Here is a 5,290-nt window from a genome sequence, read left to right as displayed (position 1 = left end):
ATTATAAGACCGACTAAAAAATATTATAAAAATAAAAAATAAACTATCCATAATTAATCTAAAACTAATATTATTATTATTATTATCAATAATGAAAATATAAAAATATTAAGAGAAAAAGAATGAAAAACAATCACGATGATTTTATAAATTTTATTAATGTATTGTTACTATATTGTATAAGTATTTGTATACTATATATAATCCATTTTAATGCTTGTATTTTTAAAAAAATTATAAACAAAATAAACACTCGTTTTATAATAATTAACAAACAATTATTTTCAATTTAATAAAAAAATGATATAAAATTTGTAAACAATTATTTTTATAAAAATAATTAATATTATTATTATTATTATTATCGTACAAAGTCTATTTATTATACTTAAAAAGAAGAGAAAGATAGTCAAAAGTTAGCTCCCCTTCTTCCTCTGTTATAAATTTCATGAGTGAAACCATAGCTCTCCATTACCATAATTTTACCCAAATTTCTTCTTATTTTCTTCGTCAATTCTAATGGAAACCCAATCTTCCTCTTTCTCTACTGTACAATCTTACCTCCATGCCTTGGCCCATACCCCTCATCGCTTTGCTCGCCATGCACCCACTGTTTCTTCCTCCTACGAAGAATTCAGCCAAGTCAAGGCCTGTTCTGGCTCCGACATGCGAAAAACCCTTCGTTGGTTCGATTTAGTTGGACTCGGAATCGGAGGTATGGTCGGAGCCGGTGTGTTCGTCACCACCGGCAGAGTTACTCACCTCTACGCTGGCCCTGCTGTTTTTATCTCTTACGCCATTGCTGGACTCTGCGCCCTCCTCTCTGCCTTTTGCTACACCGAGTTCGCTGTCCACATGCCCGTCGCCGGCGGTGCCTTCAGCTACCTCCGGATCACTTTCGATGAGTTCGCCGCATTCATGACCGGGGCCAACTTAATAACCGAATACGTCATGTGGAACGCCGCCGTAGCCAGGGGACTCACCTCCTATTTAGCATCATCAATGGGTATCTCTACGGTGAAATGGAGATTCGTTCTCCCATTTCTTCCCAGCGGATTCAATGAAATTGACCTCGTAGCTCCGGCCGTCGTACTAATCATCACGCTCATCATCTATTACCGCACCAGAGAAACCTCCATCGTCAACATGATTCTCACCGCATTACATATCCTCTTCATAGCTTTCGTTATATTAATGGGGTTTTGGAGAGGCGATTGGAACAATTTCACGCGCCCGGCGAATCCCCAGAATCCGTCCGGTTTCTTGCCCTACGGCGTCTCCGGTGTCTTCAATGGAGCTGCCATGGTTTACTTAAGTTACATCGGATACGATGCCGTATTGACGATGGCCGAGGAGGTTCGTAATCCCGTAAAAGATATTCCGATCGGTGTATCGGGCTCCGTCATCATCGTCACCATTCTTTACTACCTCATGGCGGCTTCCATGTCCATGTTGCTACCTTACGATATGGTAAATAAAAATATTTAGTATGTTGATAAAATTATGTTTATCCAACTACGCTTAGCAGTGTAGGTAAGCTTAGCAGTGTAGGTATGCTTAGTCGTGTAAATGCATTTTATGAGTGATTGTGTGTTGAATTGTAAACGCAGATTGACGTTGAGGCGCCTTTTTCGGCAGTGTTTGGAGGGGGAAAGGAGGGGTGGGAATGGGTGGCGAGGGTGATTGGAGTGGGGGCGAGCTTCGGGATAGTGACGTCATTATTGGTGGCTATGCTTTGGAGATAATGTTCTCGAACAAATTATTTCATGAGATAATGCTCTCTCAAGATTAATTGCTCAAATAGGATGAAATCTACAGTGTTGGCGTAGGTCGCCATGCATTCCGGGCGACCTACTACGTGGCCAGCCATGCACGTCCTCAAACATAGGTCGTCATGCCCTGACCTTGTGCATGCACTCCGGGCGACCTTGTAGGGCCATGCACTCCGGGCGACCTTGTAGGTCGCCATAAACTCCTTCCTACTCCTCGCGTGATTCCTCTTGCCCTCGCATAGCTCGCTCGAATAGCCTCGGTTGGATGCCCTCGGATGCCCAGCGTGTTGGAACGTGCATGACACATGCAATCTCTCTCATAGCTCGACGGGAATACATGGCGACCTAGTAGGTCCCCCGGATGACATGGCGACCTACGGCCAACACTGTAGATTTCACTCTATTTGAGCAATTAATCTTGGGAAAACATTATCTCATGAAATAATTTATTCGAGAACGTTATCTTGAGAGTTTAGCCGGACAAGCTCGGTACATGTGCGTCATCAGACGGTCCAATGTGGTCCCGGCTTGGTTCGCAAGGGTCCACCCCCATAACATCGACCCCGGTCAACGCCTCTGCTTTTCTCGGTATGTATTTATATATCTTTCATATCCGTTTTATGATTTATGTTCATGATTTGTTACGGATTCATCTTTCCTTTACAGGGATTTTCAAGGCTGCAATTTCCCTTTTCACCGATCTAAACGTCCTCCTAAACATGGTATCCATTGGCACCCTTTTCGTGTTCTACATTGTATCAAATGCCGTCATCTACCGACGTTATGTAGTGATTGGGACGACGAAGCCATGGCTGACATTATCCTTCCTATGCCTATTCTCCCTCACATCCATCATCTTCACACTGTTGTGGCATTTCACAACAGCAGGCAAACCCAAGCCCTTTGTACTTGCCGCTTGTGCCGCAATGGCCCTATCCATACTACAAGTCTTCCATTGCATGGTACCACAAGCAATGAAACCTGCATTTTGGGGTGTCCCTTTCATGCCTTGGTTACCATCCATGTCTATTTTCTTGAACGTCTTCTTGCTCGGGTCCCTCGACAGACCGTCTTATGCTCGATTCGGGTTCTTTTCTTGTCTGGCGGTGCTCGTATACGTCCTATACAGTGTCCATGCTAGTTTTGATGCTGAAATGGAAGGTCAAAAGAACGTTGAAGAACCAGAGGAAAGTGAAGAGGGTAGTCAAAAGGTTTAATTTTTTCATCATCTTCTTTATTCCCTATAGAATTTTTTGCAGCAACTTGGATAGCATAGTTGATCTCTTTGGGAAAAGGCAATATTATATTCTAATCCTTTGCAGTTGCAACATTGTGCATTGTCATGTCATCCACCTTGCACTATCTATCTTTATGTAAATCCTTACTACAAATGGATATTTCAATTCCTTGCTAATCAAGATTTAACCTTAATAAGAAGAAAAATAAAGTTTATATGCTTTTATGTAAATACCAAAATCAAATTCAGAATCCAAATTCGAAACGACTTTATTTGATTACTAAATGCTTAATTTATATCATTAAAACTTATAATTTTATCGAACTCATTGATCGATATTAATGATAATAAAATATGTTATTTTTTAAGGTCTTAATTTCAAACCGCTCTTCTATAAATTAAAAAGGATTTATTTCAGTTTATTAACACAAATTATATGTGTATAAAACAAGTTAAAAGGCTGAGAATCTTTTAAGATGAAGACTGGAAAAGATATAACGTCATGGAGCATAAAACGATAAAAAAAAATGGCTTTCATTAGCCAATATTGGTAGGGAAATGTTTGATCAAAATCAAGTGGTAGTGTGGAATAGGTTTACCATGTTGGTCGTGACTTGTGACGACTATTTTATTGCGATTGACATAAGTAGATGATTGCCTATTATTATAAATCAAACTTTTAAAAGTGCACTCTAGCCTTATTCATACATTCTATTCATTTGATTAAATCTTTAACTCTTTCCATATCCAGTCATACTTTTATTATTTAATAATTAATTTCACTCAAAATAGAATTAAATTGATTATTATTATTTTTGGTTGTCACTCAAAATAAGCTCGAGTTGCACACCTGATTTTAGTAGGTTAGTCTCCTAGTGGAGATTTTTTACATAGACAAAAATTCGAATCTAAGACATTGTTTAAGCGATATCAAGCTACTTACCACTTGAATCAAACCGTTGAATAATTTGATTATTTTTTATAAAAAAATGAAAACATTATTTTTTTATTTATTTGAGTGGTAAACTACATGATAGTCTACATATACTTTATAATGACATATCATTATTTGTTAGAAAGATAAATTTGATGTAAATTATATTAAAAGTTAACTTTTATTCTTTAAAGAATTGTTGGTTAAAAGTAGGTGTCTAATATTTTATCTATTATACTTTTAGATATCTACCGTTAAAAAACCATTAAGTGACACATGACACGTTTAGATTTTTTTTAAATATTTTGTTTTAAAAGTAAAAAATAAAAATATGGCACATATCACTTAATGGATTTTTTTTAATGATAAACACCTAAAAATGCAACAGATAAAACATTAAACACCTATTTAGAGACTAAAAATTAACTTTAAATATAATTTGGACATTTATCTTTACTTCCGTTTTAAAAAAAACACATATGGCATTAAATTATTTACTCCACCATAGAATTTAATTATACTAAATATAATATTTTAATTTTTTATTAATTTTTAAAAATTTAACTTGATCAAATATATTTAATTAAAATTTATTTAAAAATAATTTATTTTTAACAAAAATAAAACAATTAATTTTTTAATTCGATTTTATCGAATACCTACCTTTATTTACTCTACTTCCTGTACAATTTGGGGACCTTTGGGCTTGAGTTTGTTTGAGTACCTCTATCCATTTTTTTATTTGGCGGCTGGCTTTTGGTTGTTTTTGGGTCCCATTCTGAATCAGTACTGTCTTTTGTCCTGGAATGAAATCTTCACATGATAAGTAATAAAAATTAGGTTTAAGTTCACCTTTACTAGATTCAATTTATTATTTTTGTTTTATCTTATTTTTATATTAATATAGTCCCTAAAATTATTTAATTGCGTCATTCTATATTATATCTCAACTTAAAATTTTAAATTATAAATCATTAAATATGGTTCAAAGTATAGAGGTTATAAGACTACGATTTAAGGTTTAGGATTTATAATTTAAGATTTTAAGTTAAGGGTAGGGTATATAATGATACAATTGAGTTTCAATATCTAAATTGATGCGAAAATACGATAGGTGAGAACATAATAAATTGAGTCTACTACAGGGACGAAAGTTACTCATTTACCTAAAAATAATATGGGGGAAATAAATTAATTTTAAACAATAATTGTTAAAGTAATTTATGTTAGATAAAGTTTTTGTTATGATTTTAGTATTAAAGATAAAATGAAAAAAATGATAATATAATTTTTTTAAATAATACAGGGTGATTACAAGATAGTATATGTTCTGAATTTTTTAATCAA

General features: G+C 34.9%; 1 pseudogene; it reads left to right on the top strand.

The window, feature by feature from the left end:
* Positions 1–492: 492 nt before the first annotated feature.
* LOC120115545 lies at positions 493–2,989 on the top strand (annotated as a pseudogene).
* The last annotated feature ends 2,301 nt before the right edge of the window (positions 2,990–5,290 follow it).

The sequence above is a fragment of the Hibiscus syriacus genome, unplaced genomic scaffold (assembly GCF_006381635.1).
Source record: "Hibiscus syriacus cultivar Baekdansim isolate YM2019G1 unplaced genomic scaffold, ASM638163v2 tig00110266_pilon, whole genome shotgun sequence".
Classification (NCBI taxonomy): domain Eukaryota; kingdom Viridiplantae; phylum Streptophyta; class Magnoliopsida; order Malvales; family Malvaceae; genus Hibiscus; species Hibiscus syriacus.
Note: the sequence above shows the minus strand (reverse complement) of the source record. Positions and strands in the feature narration are given on the sequence as shown.